The sequence below is a fragment of the Protopterus annectens genome, chromosome 2.part0 (assembly GCF_019279795.1).
Source record: "Protopterus annectens isolate FY-2018-M chromosome 2.part0, PAN1.0, whole genome shotgun sequence".
Classification (NCBI taxonomy): Eukaryota; Metazoa; Chordata; order Ceratodontiformes; family Protopteridae; genus Protopterus; species Protopterus annectens.
The window spans coordinates 1,479,201,926-1,479,222,020 of NC_056728.1; positions in this window are offsets into that span (position 1 = coordinate 1,479,201,926).

Sequence of the window (20,095 nt, forward strand, 5' to 3'; positions counted from 1 at the left end):
CCTATGTCACCCAATGGGTTGCTAAATAGCTTGATGATAGAACCCACACTGTAAAAGTAGCCAACTCCAAATCCAGCTCCAGACAAGTGACAAGTGGAGTACCTCAGGGTTCAGTCCTGGTGCCGCTCTTGTTTGGCATCTACTTCTCTGAAGTACAGGTCAAAACTAAGGGACTCTGGCTAACAAAGTTTGCAGATGACTGCAAACTGGGAGCCATTATTGAATCCCCAAATGATGTGGATACTCTACAAAAGGGCCTTACAGAAACAGATGCTTGGTGCCAGAGCCATGGGCTCAAGCTCAATGCCAAAAAATGTATTGTTATCCCCTTTGGGAAAAAACATGTATCCATGAATTACCATATGGGTGGCAGTACACTAAACACAGAAAGTGTGATAAGAGACTTAGGGGCACAGGTGGACAGTGGTCTCACCTTCGATAACCACATCACCACAACAGTCGGGAAATCCTTCTATGTGGCACACCTCATCACGAAGGGCTTTTCATCCAGAAAAAAGGAGGTTATTGTCCCACTGTACTCATCCCTCATTAGACCCATTATAGAATACAACGCCCCATTTGGTATGTACCTCTCAAGATATCTGCAACAACTGGAAAGGCCTCAGAAATACCTCACTAAAAGAATCACAGGCCTAAAGCAGATGCCTTACGCTGACCGCCGTAAAAAACTCCAGCTATACCATGTAGCATATCGTCTACTCAGAGGCGATCTCTGCTTAACATACAAGGCCATGTCAAACCCAGAGCTGTTGGACATGCTACACTTAAAGAAATCCCAATTCCTCAGAGCTACATGCTCCAGGGATCTTAACCTTGTCATCACAATAAACAAAACATGCTGGAGGGATAGGTTCCTGACCCAGAGACTCCCCAGTCTCTGGAATAGATTGTCCATACATGTCAAGCAGAGTGCCTCTTTGGACCTCTTCAAGATGAACCTTGACGACTGGATGGGAGAAAGGAAATTCACCCCAGGGATCACGTCAGTTGCCCTGCTAGACAGGGGTCCAGGAAAGTAAATAATGTGGGAAGAAATAGCCAGGGAATTGTTATGGTTAGGCTTGTATAGGCCCTAGGGCTGATAGCCTAGTACCAACCTATGAATCTATGAGCCATTGACTAAGAAGGCCATGCTAGGGCTTCTTTAGGTCAATGTAATAATAATACTAGGACTAGCCACCAATGTGGGAGATGCCAGTGATTTCACCCACTGTCCTTGTAAGGTAGTGCCAACCATCCATTTTGTCCTGGGGGCATTGATGTATGAGGTAAAGGAATATTTTAGCCTGTTTTCTGCACCATGAAGGAGACTTTCCAGACTAAAATGCTTCAGAAGTCATGGACACTTCACAGGATGCTATCAAGAGGAAAATCATAGCAGATTCACATCAACACAAATGGTAGCATCCACAGACAGCATGGCAGTGTTATGTAACCCAATACCATTACACGGTCACATGTCAATAATCTGCTGCTTGGGTGGTGGTTTCCAGATGCAGTGAATTCAGAGAATAGGCCAAGTAGCAACCACACTGGTGCCCATGGTTGTGGGAATGGCCTAAGATCAAGTTCACATGATTAAAGTGCTTATATCTAAGAACTTTATATCATTAAGCCATCACTTAAACAGTTTAAATGATTATTTGAACCAATTAAAATAGCTACAAAACATGCTATGATTTGCTAAGAAATTCTTGCTAAACCAACAGTTTTGACAGTTGTTATACTAATAAATAATTGGTACCAACAAACATGAGCAGGAAAACAGTAGACTAGCATAACAAGCTTTACAATTTCTTCTCTAAAAACAGTGTTCCAGTAGCTCCAACATCAATGCATATCGGCAAGCATCCACAAACTATATCCCATGGAGTGTACCACAATTTTGGAGAGCACGCTTTAAATTATAACTAAACAGGGAATATTCAGCAGTTAACTACCAACTCTCTCTCTTTCCCATTTATGCACCATGTGGTACATCAGGCAACAAGCACCTTTCAGTACTTGTTGTTTCTGTAGCAGTTATGGGTTTTACAGGCTCAGGTTGCTAGCCCAAGACCCAACCCTCCTCAGAGGGTACACCACATACACACTCACACCGTGGGCCAATTTAGAATGTCCAATCCACCTACTGCATGTCTTTGGAATGTGGGAGAAAATCAAAGCACCCAGAGGGAACCCACATGAACACAGGGAGGACATACAGACTCCACACAGAAGGCACCCCAGCTGAGAATAGAACCAGAGAGCCTCTTGCTGTTAAGCAACAATGCTAACTTCTACACCACTGTGCCACCCTAACTACCACCTATTGCAGAAAAAATAACAAACAAAGATTCTCATAACCACATGGGGGTCAAGGACCTGTCCATATATGTGCAAGTATTTTTGCAGTCTTCTATGCATCTCCATGGGCTGACACAAGCCTCATTACACAGTTAATGGCTGGTATATATTACACTTAATATGCAGAATATCTCTCAACTTCCTAGCACAATAAATTTGGACAAAGCCAGAAATAATGAGTGCAAAGGCCCCAAAATAGGGACAAATTTCAAATATTAAATATCACTTCGCTCTTCTAATAAACTACCGGTTTAAACATCCAAAATCAACAACTCTGCTGGGGACTCTCTGTTTTCTAACTCTGTTGGCAAAACTTAGACCTCTATTCTTGCTGATCTTACTCTTGAACCCTCTCTTACTCAGTTCAAAAAAAAGCCTCAAGCTATACTTTAAAACTCACTGGCTATGTCCTTGTTCAAAACCCGACTAGATCCTCCTCTATAGTCTGTAATCATATTACATGGCCTAGTCAATGTGTCAACACTGTTTCAAAAATGAATGATTATATTACCTGCTTGCTCAAGTGGAGCCTGTAAACTGTGTGTAACTTATAATCATTTTGTGATTATTTACTGTATGTTCTACCTTGGAGATTTTCTCCCCAGGCCTCTGCTGAAAATGGACATGTATCCAGTTGGACTATCCCAGTCAACAAATGTAAAATAAAAATAAATAAGTATTGCTCTTATAAACTTAGACAGTAGTTATAATAAAAAGGTTTTAATTAGAGAAGTCAGCCCTCACTGATTTGACAGAAAACCACATATTTTATGAGGATCTGATCAAAAGTTGATAGCAAAAATCTGGACATTCTTTGAAAATCTGGGCAGTAGAGAGGTATGATGTTCAGAGTAATTTACCCTAAACTGACTCATTAGAAAAATTGCTGTGCTACAAACTCCAAAATACAGCGATACACACAGCTGTTGCCACTTTGGTCCTTATTTTGCTGTCAAAATATAGCAAGTTGACTACACAGAAGATTGCCTACTGAGGGAAGAACTGCTCTACATCTGCTGTGGCAAGGTTGCACAGGCCATAGGCAAGTCATGATCTTTTGTTGTTAGGGAGTTTCTCCACAGCTGCCCTATCACAGGGGGATGGGGTGCTTAGAGAAGGTTCTGAGGGACCTTGGCAGTAAATTCCTGCATTGATCTATATATTACTGCATACCTCTTTACTTCTTAGCACAAGAAATCTGGACAAAACCTTGACATAATAGGGGACAAATGTCCAAAAATAGGGACACATTTTAAATATTGCTCAGATAAACTTAGAAAGTTGCTAGAATAACACGGTTTCTGTTGTCATGCATTTTCTAAAGGATATGAAGTATGAAACTCAAATGCACATAATTATTTAGTGATTTTAATCCTTTGATCATCCCAGTGATTTGTCAAAAAAACTGAATTTTTATGAGGAACAGACCAAAAATATGTGGCAAAAATCTGGACATTCTCCAAAAACCTGTACAGATGAGAGGTACGGAGAAATGTGGAATATAGCCTGTGATGATGTTACAAAATCCACTGTAACTGTAATACTGTTATTTTTTATGGTTGCTCCACAGCAGCCTGCTGGGAGGCACAGGGAAGGTTGCAATGATGAATGAGATAAGACAGGGAATAGGTGCAGGTAGCAGTAACCCACCGAATGTATGGCTGTGAAGCTGTGTGAGATGGACTATGTCACTAGATAACTGGCTCAGATGGAAAGAACTTTTTGGAAGTGCATAAATTCTGCATCCATGGATCATACAAGTAATACAGTGGATGGGATTGTGTGAGGAGGGCGCAATAGATAAATGATAAAATTTTGGGGTGAATATGGAGGCAGACAGTGGCTGCATTTTCTTGACCACAGGTAAGTATAGGCTGATGATGTCACAACACAATCTATCCTAGTGCTGCCCTGCTAGATTGCTATGTGGAAGGACCCTGTGATACTGAAATGTGGCAGGCATGGCAATTAATTGTGTCTCTGTTGCCACATAGGTGCATGACCAGTATAGATGGTACTCCTCATAATTCATGGCAGATCACTGACTATAAGTGTATGTCCACATTTGAAGGCAGATATGTGATGCTTAAAGAACAAATGTGCCTTGAAAAGATCTCCCATGCAAAGAGTGATATACTACAGCAGGGTCTCTAAAAGCACATACAACAGATACTGAGCAGAGAAAAGAGTGAGAAGGACATCCAGAAATTTGTGTGGCATAAGTTACTGGCAGACATTAATATAGTGACCACAACAAGGCACTACATCAGTTTTGTTGCTGGGTCACTGACATGATCCTGAATGCCTTTAACAAGGTGCATGTCACTACACAGTACAGGATGGTCACAGGTGAGATACCATTCCCTCAGATCAGCCTTATTGCTATGGAGGAGCTCTTGTTTTTCCTGTCTGATGAGAGTGAAAGAACCATGATACCTAGCAGAGGTTACAATGTAAGTCTTGTCACCTGAGCTTGGTGACCATCCTGTGAGTCTATAGGGGAAGCACCAGACTGATATTTCCTTATGTCAGTAAGAACGTTTTATGATGTGCCTGAGCTGTGAGCTCAGGAATACTCAACACTACCATATTTCCTACATAAGCATATTTGGGATGCAAGCACTGAAACATGCGTTACAAAGTATTTATGTTTACATTCTTTTCATAGTTTCTGTCTCTACCATTAACACATCACAAGGATGTGGGGTTATTGCATATAAGATGTGTTACACATAAACATTCACATGATTTCACAGGTAATAAGGTCATAGGTTGCTCCATCACAGAACACTGATGGTGGCCTTGGGACTAGATATGATGACTGAGGAAGGCATAATGTTATCCTTGTCCAATGGGATAGCTGTGTTGCATGTTGAAACCACCCCATCTCTCCAGAGCTAGTGGAAGGAGAGGCAATTTCCAAATGTACTAATCAGGGAGCACCCTCATACCCTGCCTATGCATTAGTAGCAAGCATTAGTGCCTACATATATTGTGGGGGTAGGTGTTATGAGCAACACTCTAGAGACCATCAATGCCATGTCACCATCTTATTGCCAAAAATGGATAACAGTAATGGGTATTACTCAATGGATGTGCAGAACTGTCATCCAGGCAGTGGTAGATGCTGCAAGAGAGCAGTCGTAGGCATTCTGTATAACCTGAGCGACTATGCACATGAAGAAATTGTCCAAATGATTGGATATTGATGTTGGACAGATATATAGGTTACCTCACTGCTTCCATAGGATATCAGTCTCAGCATACTATGGCCAATGCCATTCCTGCAAGGTATGTAGATCAAGATGATATATTGCTAACTTTGTCATACCACCCACCAGTGATATGCCTGATGTGGTACATATAGCCATCCATACAAATGTAGCCTATGTGGTAGCCAGGCACAGGACCCAGCCATATGATCACAGTCCTATGGTACACATTTGTCCTTACTGGTGAGTGTTGGTATCAGTGTCATTTCTCAGAGGGGGATGCACCAATGACCAGGGCATGCATTATCTGCATTATTTCCACCTGGGGTACTACAACATCTGTGAGAAACACAGTGTAACCACATCTAATGCCCCTTAAGCAAAGATTGCCAGTGTTGCATACATTTGTCTTCACTTGGATCAGTAATCTTCACATCTCACTGGATTTCATGTGAGGATGGTACAGGGGACAGGAGCAAAGGCTCCTTTACAGGGTCACTGTCCATGCAATAGCATTTAACTAGGTCCTTCTTGTCTTGATAATGGCATGTTAGGTACAGTCATAGTCATCTGTAATACAGATAGTGATAATGTAAATGATCATAGACACTATCAGCTAACGTTGCTTGTTATATGTTCAGTTTTGCCAATATAGCTGCTATTCCTAACACCTTAGTGTGTCTCCTTTTTATTGAGAATTTTTCAAGTACTACCTTTGTGGAACCTGTGGTTGATCATTGTTGTCATCATCAAACTCCATTTTCCTATTTTTCATAAGGTTTGGGTGTCACAACAACATTAGTCAATGTAACCAAATTGCCTAGAGCCATTGTTTACACTGTAGGATGGCTATCACTAAATCAGGGCCGGCGTTGATCACACAGTTTTTGTATATTTCTGAATCACTCTTTCACATTGAAAACACTCTTTTGCACTCACAGTTGGACTCATTGCCATATTATTGTATGGTCATTGGCATATGATGCTGGTCGTGCAGTCTTGCCTGGCTGCACCATAACGCTGCCTGTTTCTTTAAATCAAACTCACCCTGTGTGCTGCTGCTCATAATTTAGCCTTGCTTAATGTAATGCATTATTCTTTCTGAATCTCAGTTTCAGTCTTGTATTGGTTAATTATATTCCCTCACTGTTTTCCATTTATTTGGCTGTCACAAGATGAATTCTGCAAACCTGGCTAAATTCTCTCTACCTGCATGTTGTTAATATGCATGTTTTTCTTATTCATTATCTATTCTGATGACATCTGATCAGTACTGCTACTTTTTTTCTTCTGCCTTTTGCTGTTATCTAATTTTATACAGAAGGAGCTGTTTACAGACTAGTTTCATCATAATAAGGAGATGAGGAATGTATGGCTAGGGTGGGGCAGAGGGGGCAGCCACCTTCAACGCAAGGCATTTCAGAGCAATTGCTGACTGACTAATATTGCAATACTGGAGTTGAATTTTGTGTTGACATTCTTGAATGCTAGTACAGAAATTATTGTTGATACTGTTTTTCCAGTCAGGATTCGTTTGAATCAGCATTTAATGTGTCGTAGTTGTACTATATGTAGGAAGTGTTTTTGTACAGATTTAAAAATCTTAGAGCCAACAGGAAGATCGGACAGTTCATCCTAACAGCTAACATCTCTGATGTGATGCATTGTTTCTACAGTTTTGAGCTAGTAAATACCCATACGTTTTCTTCCGGTGCCTGTCAATACAATTATTAGTATTGCACATTTTCTAGTGTGTCCTATTGCCTACATATAATACTGTACTCTTTGTAACCTTCAATATTTCATATACTTTTGATGAAATAAGTCCAATGGTTAAAAACATTGCTTCATATGTTGAAGTCTTTGGTTCAATCCTGAACTCTTTTCTGGAGTTTTCTTACTTACACCATGTCTGTGCAGGTTTTCTCTAGGTATGTTGGTGTCTTTACACTTCCACAAAACATGCATTCTGATTCTTCAATTTAAGCATGCAGTATACACCATATTTACCCCTCCCCATTAACTACTTTGTGACTGAAAAAGGCCCAGGATGGAGCTGTTCACTTATCTAGTCAGCAAATGAGTAAATTCAATTTCATTTGGAAAAGCTGCACACTTGGTTACCTTATATGCATATATACCTAAATGCATCACATTAGACCGTAAAAAAAGAGATTTGTATTGAGATTGTGCCCTTATGTCAACAAGTAAAACATACAGATATAAATTCATGATATGCTTATATTTAAAAAAATGCTGTAATGTACACGTGATAGTACAAGCAGAACATCGATATTATGAGGTAAGGAACAGACCATTATGAAGTATTATCCTCAAAAAAGCTGTTAGAAGATTTTAGTTCTGCTTAGTCATATAACAGAGTAATGTATTCTATGCTATAGCAGAAAAGATGGCATATTTCTTTATCTTTTGAGAAAATACATGACTTCATTTTACCATATTAGATGCATCACTTTATCTCCATAGTTAATGAGTTGAGAATAACATTATATTTCATTACACCAATAGGGCTAGAGGGTCACCTCTATATCACAGTCCTTTGTAATTCTTTTTTTTAAATGTAGGAAAAGCATCCAGAACAAATAGACTAACAGAACAAGGAAATGGAATGCAGCCTATTTATTTAAATAAGTTTGCTAGGCAAATGAATAGGAGATACAATCATGTATAATTGTTTGTGTTGTTTGAATCAGCCAGATTTAGTATGGCACTAAGACTTGGACCTGTCCCTGATAGCTTCTGATTCCTGTTGTGTCATTCATTGTACAGTTTTCAGGTGTTGTGCTTGGTTTCAATATTATGTAGAAGTCATATCAATAGAATTCCATGCCTAAACTGTAATGTGTTAAAACTTCCAAGATAAATATTTCTAACACTTGGAACTACAAATTTTCTTTATAGCCTAGCAAGAAGTAAGGATATCCTATGTTTGTTTTAAAATATTTAGATACATTGTCTTTGGATAAGCTAATGAATTCATCTGTACAATTAAAGAAATCAGTATAAGCCCGCTCTATTTAGAATGGGGTCAATAAAACACACTGTAGCTTTATAGCAATTACTAATATAAAGAAGAGGATGAAAGAGCTAGTTTAATAGCATGTAGTAGGCCTCACCATGCTATCAGCTGTGAAAACAATCATGTAATGCAATGCACAGCAGGAATGTTATTAGCATGGTGCTAGGTCCTTGCTGTAGGTTAAACAGAAATAAGAAATATACCTGCTGTTGCAGCAGCTGGGGCTTGCTGTGTTGTATAAACCTGAAAAAGATTTGAGATTATTTATTATATGGGTTACCATAAGAAATCTCAGATGGTGCTGAGTACAAAGCCAACTAGCTATTAAAACTAAACTATGCATATAGTAGTAATACAAATACATTAGCATTAAATGTTTTTTGTTTGAATTTAACTATGCAAATATACTTCCTCAGATGTTCTGATGCTGGAAAATATTGTTCATTTATAAAAAGCTTTACTGAAATTTATAGAACATTCATGCAACATTCAGGAAATTAGTTTCAGTGGCACTAGGAGAACTGTGTCTCAAATATAGTAAGAAGTGCTAACAGTAACAAAAATCTGCATCTAGGCCATCTTTCTTTTAACGTTTCTTGATTAAGTGGTAACATTTATTTTGCAAGTGTTATTGATCAATATTGGTTTTGAAGTTTTATATCCATTTCTTGTATATTGTAGTCCGGAGGTGACATGGCTTTGGTTGTCACTCACGCAATCTGAGCTGTAGAGTGTTAGATGCTTAACAATAATTCTATATGGCATCTGCCAGAACTGTCATAGAAAATCCAGTGACTCGCTGTTGCAGAAGAGACCAAACTGTCTCTTTCTTATAAATGAGTATGAGTGTCCATGTCTACACAGGATGCCAATAAATGGGGAGTAGCTTGCTACAACAAAGCTGGAGAAACACATCTTATATCAGTACCAAAGTACTGCTACATTCACCCTTAAAATATTAGATGTTCTGATTCAGAGGTAAATCTGCAACAGCTGAATACTGCTTCAGAATATTTAAATTTCACTTATCCAAGACTTTACCATAAAACAAAATAAGCAGCTTAATACATTTAAGACTTATGTGGATAGGTTTTACCTATTTGATCTCTACCTCTCTCTCTCTGTCTCACTCTGTCTGTCTTCCATTAATGACAGACACCCTACTGCCATTCCAAACAGGCTTTAATACACAAATAAGCAATCTTTATAAAATTATCAAGTGTTCACATTTACATCATTGTATCGATCTTATTTAAATTCCCATTTCCACATCATTTTTTCTTCACATATTTATTACTGCTCTGTCTAACAACTTTCTACACCATAGCCAAATTAAATCCATACACATTCAGTTCACAATCTTTCTCCAGTCAGGCCAGAGACCCAAAGCACACAAAGGATGGCCAGAGGAAACATGTCATCCTTTAATTGATATGAATTTATCTGACAAAAAGTTTTCCTAACTTTATCAATTTAATTAGCTGATAGCCAGCTATGGATGCTTCTCTGCCACTTTAGCATTGTCTCAATAAGCTCATTATTTCCAAGCATGCTATGTTCCATGCATTTCCCACCTTACAAGACATTTACCATCAACTCCACTTCCTTTTTGTCACAATTTCTAAGACTACACATCACGATGTCAACATGGCATAAGTTTTACTTTCCCTGATTTACAGGGGCATCTCTGATTTTGTCTCAAAATTTTGCTCTGTCCATCTTACAATTGGTGGGTTTTTTTTCAGAGAAAAGTCAATGGATTAGAGTCACAAAATAATGTCAGTCATTAATGCTGCAGACTTATTTTGCTTCATGAAATTTGTGCAAATTCATGTTCTCTTTTTCACTCACCTTTCTAAATTTGTAGTGCTAGTATTTGAAAGGTGTTACTGATTTATTTCCTTTACTACTAATTCTTTTTTGGTTTTGCTTCTGATTCTAAAATCAAGACTTGGAGAGGCGTGCATAATGGAAAGGACCTTGTCTTCAACCATAAGACAAGTTTCCTTATTTAATAAAATACTATCTACATCTGAACTCAGGCATGTAAAAGTTAAAAAAAATCAGAAGAAAAAAAGCACTTAAAATAATGGATAAACTGATCTTTTTAATAATTAAAGTTCTTTCATTCCATATCAACACTAGTGTATTCATCAGAACAAAAGAGTTGAAATGCCACCCATTTCTCTTATAAAACATTATATATGATTATACGAATCAACAAACACAAATCTGGAAATATACAAAATCAGTTAAAAAAGCATACTTTGAAACTGCATGTACAATAACCAAATCAAATATAAAATATTTGAACTGTCTCAATTACAATTTACAGGTAAAATGTGCTTTTGTGAGTAAAAGATTCTAGGAAAACATGTAATTTAAAAAAATAAAATATTTTATTAAAGTAAATATTAAATGATGAAATGGTGTGACAGCAGCTATTTTAAAAATTTAAGTTTTAGATACATGTTGGGGAATTCAATAAAGCCTACACAACAATTTTGACTGTCTGCATCGTGATATGATGCACACATGGCCGTGAAAAGTTATAGATTTAGTAAACTCTGTGTAGTGGTGCGCACTCATGCACAAACACGGAAACTTCCTTGCCATGCACATGATAGCATAAGTAGCTGTACTGTATGTTAATGAAGGAAAACAACATGGTGAAATGATTCAACAAGCTGTAAAATAACTGTGTGGGCTGTATGCTTGCGTTGGCCATGTATTCAAAAGTTTTCCAAATACAGCCACACAATGGAGTCTACAAAGAAATAGGAGCAAGTAAATGTCCATACATTTTTACAGAACAGACCCTAACATGTAACTCCATGCATATTATGACATTCTCAGACATGTTGGATGCTAGAAAATTATATTAACAATACCAACAATTCCTTATTAAGTGCAATGACATAAATGCAGCTTTGAACCTCCACTCACAAATGAACAATGTACTGTTAACTAATGGAGACAGCAAAAGGTGTAAACCCCGTGCAACATAGAATCCGAAACCTGCATTTCTCTCTGTGCAGATATATACCTCAGTAATACCCTCTCTTGACTGTAGAACATCGGGCTCCCCTTCAGTTTCCCTGCCTACATGGTTACCAACCATGTAGATTCAGGGCTGTCAACATGGTGAAGATACAAATGAGGTCAAAACTCATTAGAATTGCTGAATCCCAAAAACTTGTAGCCATGTAGGGAGGTTCACTTCATGTTGGCACTTCTACAGTGTTTGTGTCGAATGCATGGCAATAGTGAATGATGACACTGGGGGAGGGGTGTCAGGTTATACTTACAGAGCTGTACATGTAAGTCTGTGAAGTGAACAAACGCATGAAGCAATGCACAATTCACAAATTCTGTGCCATCTTATTATTGTTTGCTAAAATGTATCATATCTGTCTGCATTAGGTTAGAATGTATTTTTTCATTTTTGTCCTTGTTTGCACTATGCAGTGCTTAGAGCAACCACAAGAAATGAAACAGTGAATGGCAAGTTTCTCGGTGCATGTCACATAGCTATTCCTGTGGCAGCATATGTATGTGTAGGGCTAGAGTATAGAAGATCCTGAGTTCGACTACAGGGTCTGCACCCTTCCCTCAACATTTTGAGCTGCATGTTTGCACAATATCACAGGCACAGAAAAAAATAATAAGATCCCTTGTGTTCATCTTATTTAAGCTTCAGTGCATGCAGCTTCAGTACACACTGCAGTGTGTAGGTGTGTGCCATGCACTATTGGGCACCAACAGAGTTCATATATTCAGTAAAGTATCAGATGTTTTTCAAAGCTGCTAATTAAAGTATAAGCAGGTGATTTTTATTACAGTGGAGCTATTCACCAAGCTATAAAGCATCTATGTAGACCACATTCTGTTTTATCTGCATACGTCAATACCATGGGCATAGACACAAGGAAATTATAGGCCTAAAATAAAATTGTGTCAACTGTTGCATTTGCAAGGCAAGTCTTGAACCTAGAATGTATTCTGTAATAATATTATGGTATAGCCTTGTATATCTTAACTTGAATTAAGTAAATAGTGGTGGATTTGCAAAGAAATTCTTTTCCATGTGACAGCAGACACTTATTTTACTTATATGTGTCCAATACTAAGGTTTTCTTTTTTATTCCTCTTGTTTATCATTGCATTTTTTGTGTGATGCATTGCATAGCGCAAATAGCGTAAGCAGGTAATGGCTGTGTTTGTCGGGTTTGGGTGAAGCATGACAGACCACCTATGAAGCTGACAGCCATAAATATGAACTGAATATGGTCAATTAATGCCCTTCACCATCGTGAATACCTGACTTGGAATACAGATGGTACTGGGTTCTTGTACAGAGTGTGTAACCTTTGTTTTACTGATGTGACATTGCAGTTTACAGCAATGAAGTGCAACATAGACAACTGTTTCCTCAACATTCTTGTGGCAACAGGTATAAGTGTATGACTGGCATACCCATGGTCATGGTATTAAATACACTATATGCAATATAGTATTATTTTTACTGATGTTAACAATGCAGCTCATGTTTGCTCACCTCTTAAGAACATGCAAACAGACATAACTTGCATGTGTGTACACTTTGTTAACCATCACGCAAATCTGATGCTCACTGCACTGTGGAACTGCATATATGATGCTTTCTTATGTATTTATTCTCCATTTATTTTGTATGAAATAAAACTACATGTAGAAACATTCTAAGTATGCATCATATAATCACAAGACATACATGTGTTGTCCGACCCCACTCCCCACAACCAGTACAGCCCTAGGGGCTCAGTATTTTTTACATACATATATCAACCACACTAAAAAGTGTAATATATAATGTTGTGTGGTTCATCATGGCAGGCCATTTAGTGGTGCTTACAACCTTGCTCTGCTAAACTAACACATCCAACTACTCCACAAGGATACTTGTGTTTTTACACAGCTAATCTTCTATACACCTAGGACACACTCTACAGTTAGGCTACTGCCCTCATATCAGTGTATGTGTGTGTGTGTGTGTGTGTGTGTGTGTGTGTGTGTGTGTGTGTGTGTGTGTGTGTGTGTGTGTGTGTGTGTGATATACCTTTATGAAGCTTTTCAGTGAGTCAGCACGTGCATATAAATACTGAGCATGAACAAGCAAGAGTGCCATTTTAAATGAGCAGCCAGAGTGTGAGCAGGTAAGTATGTAGTCAGTCAGTTAGTTAGATAGTTTGTTTCATTTCAATGTTCCTGGCATCCATCTGATGTATTTGTATACAATAAACTACTTAAATGAATACCCAAGCCTCAATGTCTTCTTAATGCACATAAGAAGAGAGACATGGTGTCAGAATGGGATCCAGAGTTAGATCTATGAGGCAACCAGTTAATGTTGGAGGAATATATAGAAGTGGATCATGCCTACTGATCAAATGACTCACAAAACAGGTCAGAAATGAATTTCAGGTACTAAATCTTGCATATATGATTTATTTTGCTACAAATATAAAATGAAACACTCAAAATGCTCCAAACTAATTTCTTATTAAATTAAATGTCCGAAACTGTGACATATTGATAAAAATATCTGAAATAATTACAAAACTGCTTGAAACAATATCTGAATCACATAAAATGTACAAAAAAGGGAAAATGACCGTATTTTTCACTATGTGCTACTTTTTCATATTAACTAAAGCTATTCAAAATATCTAAAATGTGCAAAGTGTTTGCAAGTGTGTACAGTATTATAGTGGTGTTATTTCACAAAGGAAAGTTGTTTCAAAGTACAGTTATTTCAAAGCATATTTGCAAAGTACAGTATTTTGAAAAGTTTAGTGTGCATTTGAATATAAATACAACTACCTAGTGTTTGTGAATGTTTGTACTTAATTCCAAGGGCCATTTTGCATTGTTTTGCTATATTCTGTGGGCATGGCAAAAGGATTTCGCAGACTCACACCTCTTGTGTTTGATAATAATATTGTCGAAAACTGGAAAGTGTTTGAGCAAGAATATGATATTTTCACACAGGCTGCTTTCTCTGAAAAAGATGCACGCACCGAAGCATTTATTCTGCTTAATTTAGCTGGTTCAGAGGCCATTGAAAAACAGCATTCATTTGTGTATGTACCTGCTGTGTTTGCAGGGGAGGGGGAAGACCACCTGAAATAAGGGAAGACCCTGAGTGCTTAAAATGTAAATTTAGAGAAATTTATAACCCCCAAACAAATATTACAATGGAAAGGCAATTATTCTACGCAAGGGATCAAAAGCCTAGTGAAACTTTTGCAGCATATATAACTGACTTGAGAAATAAGGCTAAAATGTGCAGATTTGGTGATTTGAGAGATGAGGTGATAAAAGACAGGCTTGTGTGTGGTATTAATAATGACACAGTGATAACAATTTTTCTTTGAGACAGTTATTTAATGTTAAATAAGGCCACTGAGATTTGTCAGATATATGAGCTTACAGAAAAGCAAACAAGTATGCTTACAAATGAGAATAGCTATGAAAGGCACAGTGGCAAAGCTTATGTTGATAGTATGCAGCAGATGGTTAAAAAAAACAGGCCTAAGCACATGGCAGCTACTGCAGGTCCTGTAACAGTCCCTGGAAAACCCTGAATCTTTCCAGCAAATTCCAGGACATGTTCAGTGAAGCATAAGTGTGAGTCAGCAAAGTCCAAACATGTGCTCCCACCCAGCTTCATAGTCAACTGTTGTAATTGTGGAGGAAGCCATGAACCCAAAAGAGAAAAGTGGTTAGCTTTTGGTCAGCAGTGTCATTCTTACAATAACTGGAATAATTTCAAAGGGTTTTGTAAGTCAAATGAGGCACATTCGTTTATTAAAAGAGGGCATTTCAAGAGGCAATTTGATCAATTAGAAAGCTGCAAACCTACTTTTTATGTTGATGGTGGTTCTGTGCTTGGTGAAACAGTCAATGCAGAAGATTTGTGGGAAAACAATGGAATCTTTTGTACATTTGGATTAATGGGAGTCCCATAGAGCTCAAAGTAGATATTGGCTCTAAGTGCAATGTTATGTCAGCAGAAACTTATGCTAGAGTAAAACCTGTAGAACAACTTGATTTGCCAAAGTGTGTGAAGCTTGTTGCTTATGGTGTTGAAAAGATTCAGAAGGCTCAGTAGTGCTTTCATGTTAGTCTGCTGGGAACAGCTACAACTTGCAATTTTTCATAGTCAAGAGACATGTGCAGTCATTAGTAGGCCTCAGAGACAGTTCAAAAATGGGGCTGCTCTCATTTAATAAAGAAGTTCACAATGTAAGCCTGAATGACAACAGCTTAAATTTCACCCAAATTTATGATATTTTTGCAGACAAACTAGGCAAACTATCAGTTCTGTACTCTATGAAGTTAGACCCAGAAGTCAGCCCAGTTATCACACTAGCACAGAAATTTCCAGTAGCTATGCAGAGCAGAGTCAAAGCTGAGCTAGACAAAATGGTACAGCAAGGAGTAATTTGTCCAGTAGAACCTACTGAATGGGTATCCTCCATGGTTGTAGCTCAAAAGAAAAACTCAGATGATATCAGAATATGTATTGATCCAAGAGATCTGAACAAAACATTAAAAATATCTCATCATCCAATGCACACAGTTGAAGAGGTTGCTGCCTTCATTTCAAACACCACTGTTTTTTTCTGTCTTAGATGCAAAGAGTTCATTTTGGGAAATTTTTGCTTGATCGAAAATCTTCATTGTTAACCACATTCTGTATGCCATTTGGAAGATACAGATTTTTGAGAATGCCATCTGGGATAAATTCTGCCAGTGAAGTCTTTCAACGTGCGGTGTAGCAAGTATTTTCTGGCTATCCCTGTACTATTATAGTAGATGATATTCTATTAGGAGGCAATGTTGAAGTTGAACATGACAGAAACTTCAAGAAAGTTCTGGAAAGAGCACATGAAGAGAATCTTAAGCGGAATCCTCAGAAGTGCAAGTTCAGGCTATGAGAAGTTACTTACGCTGGTAATTTGTTTACCATTTCAGGCTTATGATCAGATCCTTCCAAGCAAGCAGCAATTCTCGAGATGCCAGCTTCAGACAATGTTCAAGCCCTACAACATTTTCTTAGCATGGCCAACTATCTAGGCAAGTTCATTTCAGATTTAAGCCACCTTTCAGCACCATTCAGAGAGCTAACATGCAAAGGTGTAATTTGGTCATGATCAGAGCAGCACCAAAAAGTATTTGATATCCTGAAACAGAAAATTGCCAACCCACCAACTCTCAGCTACTATGATGTTCACAAACCAGCTACTCTTTCCTGTGATCCTTCTAAATTTGGTCTAGGTGCAATCATTCTTCAAGAGGGTAGACCAGTAGCCTATGCATCGAGAACTCTTACCCAGACTGAGATGCAGTATGGCCAGATTGAGAAAGAGCTTTTAGCAATTGTGTTTGCATGTTCAAAGTTTCATGATTATATTTATGGTCGACCTATCCAGATTGAAACTGATCACCAACTTCTAGTTACTATTTTGAAAATGTTTATGCATACAGCTCCAGCTAGACTGCAATGCATGATACTCAAATTGCAGAAGTACAGTTTCAATCTTGTTTACACAAAAGGCAAACTTCTTTATCTTGCTGATACTTTATCCAGATTACCCAGAATAACCAAAGAACAGCATAACAATGAGCAACTTGATTTTAAGGTCATGGAAGTGAGAAATGTTTCTTCCTCATGTCTTGATGAGCTCAAAACTCACGTAGCTTCAGATCTAGTTCTCCAGAAGCTAAACTTCTTTATCAGTTGAGGATGGCCTTCAAAGCAATCTTGCTTACCAATAGAAGTACAACATATTTTCCATACAGAGATGAGATTTTGTTAGACAATGATATTATCAGGAAACGTCTCAAGGTGATTGTTCCAAAGTCCTTGCAACAATAGCATATTAAGATTTTGCATCATGCCCACCCATGAAATGATTCTACCAAAAGAAGGATGAGAGGTCTAGTATTTTGGCCTTCTATGTCAAGAGATAGTGAGAAAGTACTTTCATCTTATTCAGTATGTAATAGTACTAAGCCACATCAACAAAAAAAAAACACTTCAAGTTAAGCCAGATTCCTGAACTACCTTGGTTGACAGTGGCCACAGATATCTTTGAGTGGAATGGTCAACATTATTTGGTTTTGTAGACTCTTATTCAATTTTATTTGAGATTGACCTACTACTCAAGCTAAATTCCAGTACTGCCATTACTAAATTGAAGTGATATTTTTCTGTCTGTGGTAGTTCACACAGGTTTTTTTCTGACAATGGTACAAAGTTTACAAGTCAGCAGTTCAAGAAATTTATGGAAAGTGGGACTTTATTCATAGTATGAGAAGTCCCAAATACCCTCAGTCAAATGGCTTGGATGAACATGGAGTTCAAAGTGCAAAAAAGCTGTTAGAAAAATCCAAACATGCCAACACCAATGTTTTTCTAAACTTATTAAATCTCAGAAACATTCCTCATGATAAACTTCTTGGTTCACCTGCCCAGAGACTTATGTAGAGACAAACCAGAACTGTAATACCAATTGGTAGTAATTTATTGGTTCCATGTGCGAAAAACAACAAAGCAGCAAAAGGCCAACTGTGGCAACAGCATTTGTCCCAGAAGTCTTATTATAATAAAACCAGCAAATGACTACATTCTTTACATAAAGGGGAGATATTGAGGATGTACACGTCAAAAGGTTTTGAGTGCATCAGATTTGTTAAAAGTTTTGTGTCAAGAGCCGAGATTGTACATTGTGGAATCACAAGGAGTGGAATTCAGATGAAATCAGAAGTATTTGTTACCAGTGTCTGAACCAGTCTTACAGCATCTTGCCTGTGATAAAGACTCTAGTTCTCAGAGAGACATGTCCAATTTTCCTGTTCCAGAGGACATTCCATCAGCAATCCCCATTCCTGAGAAAATCTCTGAGACTCCTCATGCAGAACATTCCCCAAAGACTGTCCCTGTTCCTAAACCCAGTCCTAACTATGAGAGCAGGTTGCATCTGGAAACCTAGTTCCATATACATGGCAACCTAGACATGACTGTTGTTTTTCTGTATTGGTGTCTGTAGAATTAATTGCATGCCTATTGAAATGTCATTGTTTATATGAGACAGCTGAGTAAAGAGGCAGGATGTAGATCAGTGTGTGTGTGATATACCTTTAAAAAGTTGTCCATTGAGTCAGCACTTACATATAAGTACTGAGCATGTACAATCAAGAGTGCTCGTTTTGAGTGAGAAGCCAGAGTGTGAGCATGCAAGTATGTAGCCAGTCAGATAGTTCATTAAAGTTCAATGTTCCTGCCATCCATCCTGATGTATTTGCTTCAGTGAACACCTAAGCCTCAACATCTTCCCAATGCACATAAAAAGAGTGGCAATATGAACCTATGAATCAATTTGCCAATGAAGGCCACCCAACCTTTTGTCTCCCACATGGCCTGCTGATGTCAGCTATGATAAGTTAACCTGCAGCCATGTAAAAGTCAGACTTTTGCCATGGTGCTTGCATAAAGTACTGAGTTCTGTAGTCTGTATATTTAAGAAGGGTTATGGTCTCTCTGCAGTCAACTGTGTATGTTTATGTATGTGTCCATCCAGAAGAGGAAGTATGTATTCTGCAGTTATCACCCTAAACCCATAAATTGACAGTATTCTGATAATTGCACGTGCCTACACATCCATTTCAGGCAGACCATCACCTTCTTCTCTCCAACATGCATTGCTGATGTTGTCCACTATAAGTTTGCCTGCAGACATGTAAAAGTCAGACTTGTGCTGTGGCACTTGCGTAGGGTACTGCATTCTATATTATGTGTACTTAGATAGGTAGGAGTTCTGTTCTCACTGCAATCAACTGTGCGCATGTCTGTACTCAGCAGAGTAGACATTTTAATCTACAGTAACCTCTCCACTGGCATGGCTATGCAGTATTTTGATACCTGCACCTGTTTACACATCTATTTCAGGCAGGCCTCTCATCTTCTTCTCTCCAACATGCACTGCTGATGTCATCCACTATAAGTTGACCTGCAGACATGTAAAAGTCAGACTTGTGCTGTGACGCTTGCAAATAGCACTGTGTTCTGTAGTTTGTGTAGTTAGGTTGGGGGTTTATTCTCACTGCATTCAATTGTGTGTGTGTGTGTGTGTGTGTGTGTGTGTGTGTGTGTGTGTGTGTATGTGTGTGTGTGTGTGTGTGTGTGTGTGTGTGTGTGTGTGTGTGTGTGTGTGTGTGTGTGTGTGTGTGTGTGTGTGTGTGTGTGTGGTTGCGTGAGCTGTTACTTGACATTACAGAGAGCATTTTACACCAGCATGTAGGACACTATTATTACCATTAGCTCAATTGTGCTCAATAGACAATACTGATGTATTACCATATGCTCAACAGACAATGTTGATGTAATCAACTATATCAGATTATTTCATGTGCAACCATCCCATCAGGG